The sequence below is a fragment of the Cryptomeria japonica genome, chromosome 3 (assembly GCF_030272615.1).
Source record: "Cryptomeria japonica chromosome 3, Sugi_1.0, whole genome shotgun sequence".
NCBI lineage: Eukaryota > Viridiplantae > Streptophyta > Pinopsida > Cupressales > Cupressaceae > Cryptomeria > Cryptomeria japonica.
In genome coordinates this window covers 94,659,964-94,674,889 of record NC_081407.1, presented here as the reverse complement: position 1 = coordinate 94,674,889, position 14,926 = coordinate 94,659,964, and positions in this window count along the sequence as shown.

Genomic DNA, 14,926 nt, shown 5'->3' with positions numbered 1-14,926 from the left:
AGAGGGTTGTACTTTGAGATACTGTTATAAAGTACGATTGGACATTGAGGGTCACAATCCATATTCAACTTAAAGCACAAGTTACAAAACTTTTAGAAGCCTGACAGACATATATAAGACATACATAAGAGTAGTGTGTAAACTAGATGTGATGTGGCTGTCATATGTAAGCTAAAAAGGTTGAAGACAAGAAAACTAGATGTGATGTGGCATAACAGGTGGAAGATAAGCTCAAGGACATGGTGGGTATCATGGGAAACTCTAAAATGCCATAGTGCAAGACAATAAAAATCCAATAAGGTATACTATAGGATGAAATATAAGTTAAATTCAATCCATAACGGATAGGATAGGATTGTTTAAATATATAGAAGTTAGAAAATGTAAGAAAATGAGAGTAATAAATCATTATATGAAGAATATAAGGATTTTTTTGGAATTTCAACACAATGTTGTTCATTTATTCATTTAAATAAATTAGATTTAAGGTAAGTAAAGATCTTAATTTATCTAAGAATACAATGTATTGTATTTAACTTAATTCATTTCATAAGATTTCTAGTGAATTTCCTATCACCTCATTATATATTCTTTTCATAAGCAAAATCTTCTTTGAAATTCACTTCTATTCCCAATTTCATGCACTCTAGTTACGCAATTCAATTTTAAAATAGTTTATTACTGTTATAAAATGTGAAACAAAGGATTGACAATCAAAAGAAGCTAAATAATCAAGGAAATCAGACACCACTAGTCATTTTCAAGAAAGAAAATATGAGTAAATTCTACTTAATCAAAAGAAAGAAGCAATGCAATTAACCTATATCCAAAACAAGTTTGGTAAAGAACAAAAAACACAAGGTATACCACGGGAAAGACCCTCAAAGGGGAAAAAAATAGCCTCCAAAGCACACCCAATATATTAATATTCAAATAAACTTAGAATGCAATGCTAGATTATATGGGCTTTATAAAGATCAACGATTTGTATCTTAAGAAATTTCAACAATACAATCTTGCATAAAATTTACCATACAATCTCCATCACAAGCCCTCAATTTATAGACCATGGAAACCCAATAAAGCATTAATAGATTCACAAAACTATGAACCAAGTTATAGTCAAAATGGTCCAATATAGACTCATTCACCTCTCTCCAAGCATAACTCCTCCCAAGATAGAATATAACACCTAATGATGATCATTAGCCTTTATTACCAAGGGTATTAAATGTAACTCATAAACACTTTATGTGGATGGAATAATATCTCACTTACCTCCTATAATTGGTTAAATGCTCAATCAAAAATGTCTTGAATAGTCTAACTCGAATTAAACAATGTGATAAATGTTATTTTTAAATTATTAAGTAATTTAGTTAAGTTGTGAATTGATAAACTATACAAATGAAGTAAAATACTCATAATTACATAGACAGAAATTACCATAGAAAAAATATGCATAATAAAGAACCCACAAGCATCACTTTTATTATTAAAACATTTATATTAATTTCTATAAATTAATAGATTATGCCTAGAAGAAAATATTTCACCTCACTTCCACATGGTCAATAAAACTTTTAATGAACTACATTCTCACCAAAAGCAATATATTTCTCAATAAGAGAGAAGCTCCTTGAATATAAGAGGGGTGCTAATATACTTGAAAGTGTAATTTCTGAACTCATTAAAAATATATTATAGTCTAAATTGATTAATAATCTAATAGGGACAAGATTAATATGGTATATAACTTATAAACAATACATAAATGTTATAGAGACAATCTCCAATGACATTATGTTCTAACGTTCCCCCTTAATATTGATAGGGGGCATAGAATATAATAAATATAAAAGAAAAAATTCAAAGTACCTCAATAACAAAGGTCTTATTTGACAAAGACGAGTAGGGAGACAAACATATACCAACATGGAGATTATGCAATGCATTCCAAAATACATGAAATTCATCTTGTTATATGGGGTTTTTATTAAACCTTGAAGCTTCTCAAGCCAAACTCCCACAAGTTCATTACATAGTGTCCATAAGTCTTATATACTACAATATTTTTAAAAATGAAAGATTAAGGGAGTACACTATTCACAAACAAAAGTGGGAGGAAAAAGTCTCTCCCTGAGAGTCACACATACATAGCCTGGAAATAGCCAAAAAACATGGGCATAGCCCAAAAATCTAGAGACAACACAAAAAGCCTAAGCGGCTAGAGTAGTAGTAGCAGAAGGAGGAGGCAAATCCATGTCATCTTTTTTAACCCATACATTAGCAGGATCAAGGGGGGTTTGGAAGAGACCACCCATCCTCAACATCTTCTTCTTTTTCATCTTTATCTTCCCTCGTCGAAGAAATAGAGAGAGAAAGTTGGGGGAACCCTTTAGAAGAACTAGGCCAACTACAATCCAACCAACTAGAACCACCAGGAGTCAAAGAAGCACAACCACCCGTAGGCCACCCAAAGGCAAAGCCACCCCACGATGGAGAGGCAGAGCGAAAAGTCTCTCCCTCCACTAGAGTGGTGGTGAGGAGCCTGAGAGTGAGGCGTGCGAGAGCCACCAGCAGAAGAGCTGTGACCTTGTCAATGGCCACAAAATAATCATCGGAGGCAGAAGGGTCCGGCGAAATCCTGACAATCGTACAAGGGGCATTACCCTAGTGATCCAAAATCACTTGCAAGTGGGCCACTTCAAGAGCCACTTTATTCACTTGCACTTGAATATGTAGCATCACATTATTGCATATATAAGCTTTAGCATACAAAGAAACATGAATATCAAGAGAGTTGTGAGAAAACAAAACAACATTTATGTCTTTCCATAAGCTGAAAAGGATTTCCATCCTGAAATCATGCCATATCTACGAAAAATTGAAAAGGATGCCAAGAGAATGGCTTAGGTCGAAAAGGCCTAAAAAAATCATGTATCCAGGTCCACAATTGTTGAGCTCTTCTGCAAAACTAGAAGGGATGCACCAAGGTATCAGGAAACCCACAAAAGGGACAACGAGGGTCTGGCACCCCCATATGCCTGAGACGAGAAACCAAAGAAATTCCTTGGAAAAGAATACACTAGACAAAGTGAGCCATTTTAGGCTCAGCAATAGCAGACCAGAGAGTAAGAAATTTGTGACTCCATGTGCTCTGTGAAGACTGCAAATGCCATATGAGATTCAAAATGGGAACCATAGACAAATGAGGCACAAGCCAATGGTAGCCCAACTTGGGCTTGTAATTACAGAAAGCGGCATTGGGAAACCAAGGCCAGTATTTCCACCAAGGGCTCACAGAATGAATACCAAGCTTGTGTAGCATATTCAGAGGAAAATAAAATAACATAAGCTCAAATATCTATTGATTTGGTTGAGCAAGGTGAAATAGGGTTTGCAAATCTTCCCAAGAATACAGACTCATAGTGGGATGAGAAAAAAGATCTCGAGGACTACAAATGTCACATTTGTGAAAACACGGAGCATGAATTCCAGGAACACAGACAATAGGAAGCCCCTAGACTTGTATGAGAGGTGACCACCAAATGTTGTGTTGGTTGAAAGAAAGACCATCATGAAATCCTAATCCATCCTAGCAAAGCCAAGATTTAATAGCTTCCTAGGCCCGCCAAATGCTTTTGGCAACAAATGTGCACATAATCTTTCATAACAAGAAGGGTTTGAAAGACAATCCCATTCCAAGTCGGTCTCTTGACTAGGTGCCTCAAGGAAATACAATTTCAAAGAAGAATTTTCCAAGCGTCATTGCCAGAAATAGCTCTGAGAACCCATTTGATACACAAAGCAATACCTTGTTTCTAGGTAGATAAAAGACCAAGCTCTCCAGATTCACGTGGGAGACAACAAATTTTCCAAGGGACTCTGTGAAAACCATGATGGTCAACTCCATTTGCCCACAAAAAGTCTCATAGAAGCTTCTCAAGCTTTTTGTAAGAGGCTTTGGAAGGAGTCCAACAAGAAGAATAATAAACATGTGTAGCCGCAAGAACCTTGGAGTAAATTTGGAATTTGTCAGCCAAGGAGAGAGGTTTGGTAATCCAGTATGCAAGGTTCTTCTCAATTTTGGTTAACACAACATTCCAAAGGGAAACAAAAACCCCTTGAAAAGAAAAGGGAATGCCTAGAAACCAAAAAATCTCCCCAAGTTGGATCCATTTCCAACCATACTGAAGAATCCAAGGTGGGGCAGGAAGGAAAGACTGTCTATAAAACTGGGTTTTGTGCCATTGGATAGCCGACCCATACGCCAAACAAAAAGTATCCAAACAATGAAGTTCCTCTTTGACATTATTCTCCTCTTCAATGAGAGTAAGAAAATAATCATCTGTAAAATGGCCATTGACAAGTTGAGAAGATGACTCAGACAGGGAAATCCCCTTGACACATCCAACCGAAATGGCATAAGCAAGCAGATACCAAAAAACTTCAACATTAAGCACATATAAAGAGGGAGAAAGAGGATAGCCCTGGCGGATAGACCTTAAAAGGTTGAAATCCAAAGATTGGAGACCATTGATGATGATGCAATTGAAGCATCCCCAAAAAGCATCTGAATAGACTGGATAAAGCGAGGACCAAATCCTTCCCCTTTTAGCATCACAAGAATAAAGGGCCATTCAATTAACGTAAGCTTTGGCAAAATCAATTTTAAGGAAGAGGGCTTTCTACGAAGAACGTTGATCCCACTCCATACCTTCCCAAACCACATTAGTGTTATCTAGGATAAACCTAGATTTGATGAAGCCAGTCTGTTCATACCGAACAATATGAGGAAAGAGATGTCTGACTTTGAGGGCCAAAGCCTTGGCAATGATATTGTAAGAGACGTTCAAATAAGTGATAGGTCACCAATTACAAATGTCCTCAGGATCACCAGATTTAGGGATGAATTTGATATTTCCCTTGTTAATAAGTTATCCCAAAGATTGGGAGTGAAAAGCCTCCAAATAGATCTTATGCAAGTCGGAACCAATACAAGGCCATGGGGCTTTATAAAATTCACAAGGAAAGCCATCACAACTAGGATCTTTGTCATCTACCATAGAAAAAATAGCCTCTCTAAGGTCCTCAAGAGTGAGAAACTGGTCACATAACACTCTTTGAGCTTTAGAGAGCCAAGAAGGAACCATCATAAGGCATTCTTGCAAGGCTCAATCACACTTAGGGGAATTTTCTTGTACTGTGAACACCTCATAATGTCTGACAAAATCTTGAAGAATATCCGGTAACTCAGAAAGAACAGTATGACCATCCTTAATCCTTTTGATCCCAGTAGAGGAATGACGAGCTCCGAGGGCCAAACATAATTATTTAAAGACATACGATCACCAACCTTGAGCCAGTGCAACTTGGCCTTAATATGGGCCCCTCTAGTAGCATGGTTGTCTGCAATTTGTTTTTAATGTTGAAGTTGGGCAAACCAAACCTATAAATCAGGGCTGAAGGGGTTAGCCATTAAAACTTCATTGGAAGATTTCAAATCCTTGGTGGTAGCTTCATAAGGCCTCCTATGATATATAGCCAGTTGTCCGCCATAGACGCGAAGAAAGCGGGTTGTGTGTTGGATAGCATTGTTCCATCACGTAATTGAACCATCAAGTTGAGTGGGACAACTTTCAAGATTCCAGACCCGTTGGATGTGGGCCAACGTGGGCGGATGACTAAGAAAAAAAGTATTGAGAAAAAAATGCATTTTAGAAGGACACATACGACCTGACTGACATTCGATACTGAACTTGATGGGAAAATGATCTAGCAAGGGGTAAAACTGGAAGGGTTTGATTTTCCCCAAAAGAAAAAAAACATTGGGCCAAGATCATGACACAATCAAGGAATTTAAAAACCATGTCAGAGTCGGCTCTGTAATTACACCAAGTATGCCAAACACCCTGAGAAGGATGATGGTTTGTCTTGGGATCGAAAAGACCCAAGTTTATTACACATATGAAACCATGCTTCTCGCTCACTAGTTGTCCATAGAAAAGGAAAAATGTCATCTTTATTGGAGGCCACTTAAACCATATTAAAATCCCACACATCACCCAAGTGGTAGGTGGAAAAGTGTCAACAATCCACCACCACAAACAAGATCGCTCAACAACATCATTGGGAGCATAAACATTAATGATCCCAAAAGAATGATTGTCAACTGATAGGAGGAACCACACCAGCCACTGAGTGGGATCCGACCCATGATCCATTATAGCAGAATACCAACAGGGCAAGAGAAGAGTGACAACACCTCCTCAACCAACTTTGTGTTCTAAAGCAAAAACCAGGCCATCTAGCCAAATCACACGACATGAAACAACAAGCATGAAAGTTGCAATTTTAACTTCTTGAAGGCAAAGAATATCAATGCCAGGATACTTTTATCTAATATCCTACACAAAATATTTCTTGGCGAGGTCAATAAGACCTCAAACATTCCATGACAAAAAATTCATCATTCAAAATCACACATATTGTCCTTGTCCTTAAGAGAGGAGTATCTATTTTGCAGAAAATTTGTAATAGGTCGAAAGCTGGGGTAAGAATCCCCTGGAAGAACCCTACATTTATCATGAACTTCACCATCACTGTCATCCTGCCCAGAAGGGCTACAGTGTAATGAGATTGGCTGAGCAACTATAATTGAAGTCGCTTGAGGGGTACGCACCCATGTAGAGTAGGAGCTCCCCTCAGCAAAACCCTTCCCGTTATCAATAGGGTTTGAAACATTTGGTTGTATATTAGCTTGCACTTGAGTAGAAGTCAGCTTGTCCAAAGTAGCAAGCTATGAAGAGGGCTACAGAGTAGCAAAAGCATCTAGTTTGGGTATGTACTTTTACGGCCCACTGTGGTCCATCCTTCCTCAGACTTAGTCTTAGAAGGACAAGAGGGTGTGACTTCTTTAGGTGGGGACTTAGTACGTGGTGCGACAAGAAGGCAATCCTTAATCTTGTGATTAGAGGATTGGCACCGATAACAAGTATCAGGAAAATTCAAATAAAGCACACACTGAGAAAAACACTACCCACCAACCTAAATATCAATAGGTTCTTTGAGATCCTAGGATAAATAAACTTCAATGCAAACCCTCTTTTGAGGACGAGCGTGAAAAAAGTGATCCGACTCCATGCAAACCACCTTGACAAGGGATTGGGCAATAGTTTGTAGGAACGACCAACAAGGAAGAGGAAGACTAGGGAATTCAACCCAAATTGGGACCTTGAGATTCTTTTCATTAGAGACTATAAAGTCTCTTGACCAAGGTTGAAAAAACAGCAAATACGACCACACAAACCATGCCCCTATTTTGAGGACTCCCTAAATATGGTTGGGATTGGAAAAGTGAAATAAAAAGAAACCCTTGGTGAGATTCTGAATGCCCTCAAGTCGGATGCCATGAGGGGCCCAATCTTTGGTGACCTAGTCTCATAATATGCTTTCAAGTGGAACCCTACCCACAAAATATCCTATTAAAGTATATTTTCAAGCCAATCACAAGCATTATCAAAATCATTCAATGGCAAAATAACATCAGGGGTACCAAAAATAGTACCTTGTGAAACACTTTCAAAATGAACTTGTGAGGCCGCTTGTTCGGAGAAGACATGGTCTCCAGATGCCAAAACACCGGAACCAACATCAACAGTTGGGTTGGGAATGGTCAAAGCCATAATAAAAATGCTAAAATTCCCTCAATAAATGTGGTATGATAACATAAAAATGTAAGACGCAAATCAACAACACAAAAGGAAACCCTAGTAGAGCAAAACATCATCTTCTCAAATTACATTGTATTTGAAAGGACATATAATAAAGTATGTAAAATGCATGTTGGTCTTACACATGATGCCTAAATTTCTTATTTGTGTCTCTAGGTCTTCATCCAAATTTTATCCAATAGGTGATATCATTGTTATACACTTTCAAACCCCTTAATGAAAACTCCTTAAGGTCAAGCATTGATATAAATTTAGATAATTTGGTATTGTACAAAGGTTTGGTATGCAAATATTGGGATTTCAACTTAAGGTCAAGCATTGATATAAATTTAGATAATTTGATATTGTACAAAGGTTTGGTATGCAAATAATTGGGATTTCAACCTAATTTTTGTTGACCATATGTTTGTGTGTGTGTGTGTGTGTGTGTGTGTGTGTGTGTGTGTGTGTGTGTGTCACCTAATAACTATTCTAAAACAATAAGAGACTAATTTTATAATAGAAAAAATTCTCCTAAATGAAGTTCTTTTGAAAATCAATGTGTTTTTTGTTGGATGTTTGAACAAGAGTCTTTGGTAAGAGTAATTAACTTTGATTATCATATAAAAAAGTAAAACTTTTACTAGTAAGTCTAGATAAAACATTTTCAATAATCTCCTAAGCCTCATTTATTATTTGTAACTATTTTTGTATTCAACCTCTTTGGAGTAAAGAGACATAAAATGTCGATATTTTAAGTATTAGTCCATGTGATAGAATGTACATCATATTTTGAAGATAGAGCCTAAAGTATATTTCCTATTAATAGGATCACAATATAGTGAGTAACACAATAATTGAATAGATATCCAGCTATTGTATGAATTTGATTGATCTTGCTCTTGATGTCACTCCAGCGCATTCACATGGCCACTCCTTTCTTTTAAATATGAATTTCATGTCACACCAAACAAATCTTAGGGTTGTTATTGATTTAGGCATTGGGAATATTAAGGCATCTTCCTTATTGAGGTTCAACTTCTATTTTTGATGCTCTAGTTGAGGACTTTTCTACTTACACACTCATGACAACTGTAATCATTGTTGCTAGTTTAGTTACTAATTCTAGTTTTGTATTCCTTAATGGGTTTCCTAGTGGTAGCATAGGCCATCCAAAGAGGCGTGGATCAATGTCGAACAATGTTGTGTGAATGTTTGACCTAGTCTCTCATTTTCATATACGATAATTTCTAGAAAGGAGGTCTATTTTGGCTTTGTTGTTAGGTGTTTAGTGTTAGATTCTTCTAGCATGAGAAAAAATGAGCCCACTCCTTATTCTCAATCCTCTACTAACCTTATTTAATAGATAGAATGTTATTAATAGTGTAACATGTTTCAACATTGTTGCTCAGTTTTCATGGAGTTCAACATATTTGAATTTTATACAAATAACATGGTTGAATCTTTAAAAATATGCACATTATGTCTATTGTGAAGTCTTGTGACCAATGCGGAAAATAATTATTCTTTATACAAGTTAGGCATTAAGGAGCGAAATATATTCTTAAAATGGGATGTGGATGAATCATATGGTAAAGCTACAACTATTAAAGAATCGTCAATTTATTAGAAGAATGAATTTATCTCAAGCGGATCTCCTTCTTATAATATTATAGAGAGTAAGGAGAAAGAAAAAAATAACATCCAAGGAGTGCATCGACTAATTTTTTACTATCACGATTTTTTGTATATTGCTGGAAGATTATGTTATCATATGTCAATGCAATTGAAAGACAAGTTGTAAGTAGGTTTTTTCTAAGTTTTATAAAATGGGAGTTTATGTCTAATGATTATCTTCTAAACATAAGCATACAATACAAGGACGATGAAAAACATTTTATCATTATCATTAGTTTCTAATCTTGTGAAAATATCCAAGATTTTTATCATCTCACAACACTTTGTAAGTTACATTTAATTATGAAGGTTCATAATTTTTTTTTTAAATTTAAATAAAATAAAAATAAAATCATAAAAGATATTTTGATATAATTGATGAAGATTTAGATCAATATCTCTTACCACTTTGACTTCTCTAAAATCCTTTTTTTAACTACCTATGTTTTTTATAGGAGAATACTTAAGCTAGATAGACATATAATTGAGTTTCATATGAGTCAACAATTGTAAGATGTGTATATACCATGTGAATTTTTGAGAGTAACAAGAATTTCATCTAAAAAAAATTAATTACTTACCTATCAAAGCAGGAGTCTATATCTGAATTTCAAAAAAATCAATAACAATCAATTTAGTACCAAATGTTCATTTTTTAGTGTCAATTTTGTTAATCATTCCAAAATAATAGGTGAATCATAACCCTCAAAATAGTTAACTCTTTTGATGCCTAATTACAATATATGAAAATGAATATTTAGTGCCAAGTAGAGTTATAATCTTAAAAAGAATAGCCTATAACAAATTCTTATTCTTAATGTATAGTTGATTCAATTTCTAACACATTATGAAAGTATTTTTTTTGTTAGAGATTTGGAGATAGATAAAAAGTTAAATCAAGGTTTTTGTTTCTATTTGTATTAAAAATATGCATCCTAGTTTGTGTCAACTATTACATCTATAGGTTAAATGTTTAAAATATTTTAGACAATAAGTTTAATTTCTAATTAGTATTTAATGACTATAATCAATGTCACATAGGTGGTTGCATTAGTATGAAATCCCTATTTTTAAAACAAAATAATTTCATAGATACATAAAACTAAATTCCACAGCTTTTGTGATTTCCCCCCTATCTATGCTAATATGTAGGCTTTAGCATAGGCTATGAACATAAACCAGAGCATAACAATTGTTTAATACTTATTGTGCAACCTATCATAGTTGTTGCATAACTTATGTTAGTTGTACAAGTAAGCTTGACCGATATGTGAAAAAGGGTAGTTTAATGTGAGTAAGGTGTTGTACCTTGTAATTCCTAATGGGGACTTATTCACATGTTTTTTTTTGGTAGGTAACAATATATATTTTATTAATTTTCAAAGCAAAATTACAGTCACCATAGTTACATCTATCAACCATCAAAAGATAAACTCAAAACTGTTCTATTAATGGAGTCCATAGCCAAGTATTTTGCAACTTGAAACCCTACCTACATCTATCCAATATATACCACCCTTTACATCCATATACATAGTATATCAGTCTAAAGCATATGTCAAACTACTTCAAATCTGTCAAAAAATAGGATTTGAACAAAATTTTACAAAATTCTTTCATTTATTATTTCTTCCTCATTGCTTGAAGCAACCCATTCACCCAGTGGTCCTTCAGATCAAACCCTTTTTCTAGTTCATCCACCTTCTCCACCTTCCTTTTTCCCTTTGCTCATTCTTGTTCCTTCTCCCATATAAAATTCTTCAAATGAATCTCACCCAATGAATGCCTCAGCCTGTCGCTCATCTTTGTCAATCTCCATCGCCCACCATGTAAACACAATTAATTGTTGGGGACTCTTCATTTGCACCCTTCGCCACCTCTGTGGGCATAAACCCTACTCCCATAATTGTACATTCTAGCACTATTTGCAAGCCATACAACCATTCATGGTCAACGCACCCCTTCAAAACCCACTCAATTTATTCTTTCCGGGCAACTTCCAAACCTCACACCACCACCATTGACACAATGTCAATTTCGGCCATGTATCTATGTCCTGTCATCAAAAATTCCTCGCCCAACAATATCTCCATGATTTGCAAAAAGATATCCTTGTCAAATTTGAAGAGAGTTTTATTTCTCTTCTCTGTGATTTTGCCCAAAAACGTGAGTTGTTGTTTCGGCATGAGAAATGTAAAGGTAGCCTCCATGTTTCTCTGCAATCGCCACCCATCTTCCTTAATGAAATCCAAATGCTTCCTTTGTAGGATTTATTTATATTCCTTGACAACCCTTGTCAAATCACCCCGCCAACCTCACTCTTTCATTAATGCTATTGATAATGATGACGTACACACCATCTTAGAAATAAAACACAATATCTTGAAAATCCTCCATCATACCATCATTCAACCCATCATTTAATGTCAATGCCCATTTTGATAGTGTGTTAGCCACCTCATTCCCTGACCTCAACACATTTGAGATTTCAAAATCTTCAAAAGTTGCTATTAATTACTTGGCAACAGTTACATACTTGTTTAAGCTCCAAGAATGAATTTCACCCTTTTTAATGACATTTATTATTATCAAAGAGTCACCTTCGAGCTATATCTACAAAAGGCCTATTTTTGGCCATTTTTAGAGCTTGGTTTGTTGCTTGTGCCTTTTCTTCATTATTGCTATCTTTGATAATTTCGAGGCTCTAGTTGCTAAAATATTACCCTCCCAATCTCATGCCACATATCTGACACCCGAAGGTCCTAAATTTCCCTTTGATGCCCTATCAAAGTTAAATTTACACCCATCCTTACCTTAGTTTGGACCACTCCACTAACTTCTCCTTGCAAGAGTCTAGATTAACCCGATTAGGCCCATTAACAGGTCGAACTTATTCACATGTTAAGTTTTCTTAGGCCCTATGTGTCATTTTAGAAATCTTACTTGTCTAGATAAGAACTTATCATACTTATCTTTATGAATTTTATTTACTTTTAGTTATGTAGGGATTTAATGTTTGTATAATGTTAGTTGTTCATACTACATCACACATTGTCTTTATAAGAAAGACATCTCATTGTAATATCTCATGTTCAATCAATCATTTCATGCATCCTTATTATGCAAGCTATTCTTGCCATTCTTTCTTATGGAAGTTGTTTTGGTCTTGCAAAGATTCTGGGGGTGTTGAGGAGTCACAGATCAAATCTATATAATCTCCTTTCAAGTTGTTGTTTGACTTCATAACGAGAGTAGTTGTTGTTTTCTTGTATTGGATGGCATAAGGATATCAAAACATCACAACTAATTCTATCACTAGCTATTAACAAGTAATTATTGGATTTCTAATTCTTTGATATTTTAGCTTTCTCTTCCTTGTTGATGGTTGTTTCAACTTCTATTTGTCTTGAGAATACATATACTATGTTTGAGTGGCATGATGAAATTAGAAAGACATTTTGAGTCTTATATGTGTTGGAATTCCATGTTCATTTTGATTAACCAAAATGCAACTAAAAATAAGTAGCTTTAAATGACTACCTTTTAATTGGTAGTGTTGATTCCCTTTCTTTTTATATCTAAATAATAATGATTTAATCATGTATTTTAGCTTTTAAAATAGAAATAAATTATAGACTTGAGATTGTATAGGTAATAGAAATACATAAATAAAGAGAAGGTATAAGAAATAAAGACACACACAATGCAAAAGAAATTAGAAGTTTTAGGGTGTTATGTTTTGAATTATGTGTTCTAGCATAGTAATATTAGAGATGGTAGCACATGTAATCATGCCTAGTTTCATGTTCTTTTGTCTCCATAAATGCACTCCTATTTTATTCTAGTGCACTAGCATCCTCTAGTTGTGTTGGAGTCTTGTATAGGTGTGACAATGTCTTATGCAATTTTATAACAAAACACGTTGCAATTAATAGATTTCCCTACATTGCAATGTCTAAATAGCATTTGATGCATATTTAAGAGTCTACCTCACTCACACTCCTAGGTTGATTCAACAATTACATGAAGCTTGAATGTGTATGGTCAAAATCCCTAAGTGTTTGTGTAGGATGGTACAATCAATGGAGAAGTGTAACCAAAGTTGTGGGTGCTCTTGTATTTGCCCCTTATCTATATAGAATGTATGGGTAATGCTTATAGATTCATTCCATTAATTTCTTTTTTATTAAGGATTCAAAGACTTTTCTAACGATTGAAGGTGAATTAGGGTTTTTAGGACATGAAAATGTATTTGTGTAAGAAAAAAGTGAAATTTTAAATTAAAGGATGTGAGTGTACATATTATTATTTAGAGAACATGAGTTCAACACTAATGATCCTTATGACCTCATTGTCTATCAAACATCATTTTGTAATCTTAAATATCAAAAATATTAAATGTGACCTTTAAAAATCTTATCTGAATAATACTTTCCTTTATTAAATTATAAAATAATAATTTCCAATATAAAAATCACTATATTCCCAAATAAAATCTCCCATACCAACCCAAAAGATTATACAAACACAAAGACTTGAACTTTTGACATAGACTCTTTTCATCTATAGTGAGTGTATTGTACTGTAAAACAATGTTTTACCCCTGCGGGTGTATTTTAATTTTTTTACTATACATTTCAACCTCTTTTATGTGGTGGTTGAGTTTACGCGTAGAAATGTTGATTTTATAAGAAAATATGACTTTGGCTTTAGATATGTTTTAACCATCGCTCTCACCGACATTAAAATTGTGTCGTATTGACGTGCAAAAAACACGTGAATTTGTAGATATAGATAGAAATAGCGATTAAAAATGGAGGAAATTAGGTCATTGTCAAAAGGGCATGAATAATCTTTATGATATATGACATATTGAATAGTTAAGGGTGGAGTATGATAGTATGAATGTGTTAGCACAAAGATATATATTTTAAAATTAAAATTGTTAAATAATTCTATATAATTTTTTTGTAATTTAATAAGAATGTGTACAATTAGAATCTTTTTTGTTAAGAGATAAAGATTGATGGGTCTCTATTCTGTTAAAGTTGTCTAAGGTACTATCTTCACCTCATCCCTTTAGGTGTTGGGGTGCCTTGTACTCAATGGCTAAGAGCAAAGCCCTGAGGGATCTCCATTCTGCCAAAGCCACCTAACCACCTAACGCATGATCGTGGTCTCATCCCTTTAGGTGTTGGGGTGTCTTGCACCTAACAAGACTTGATCCTTGGTCAACTCATTCAAAGCCATTTACTTCACTAGCAAACCAAAGGCTCATTGACTTGACTTTATTTTTTGGTAATGCACATGTTTTACTTTTGTATGTAATTGTTAATTCCATTTTTGGAAAAGCTACCATCATTATTTTGATAATGCTATTTTAAAAAATAATATATTTGCATCTAGTTTTTTATATTTATATTTTAAATTTTGTTTTTTAAAAGTTAAAATTTATTTTTCTAAAAATGAATTATTTTTTGTCTAATAACATATTTTTCCAAAACAATTTGTTGGTAAATTTTAATTATGAAATA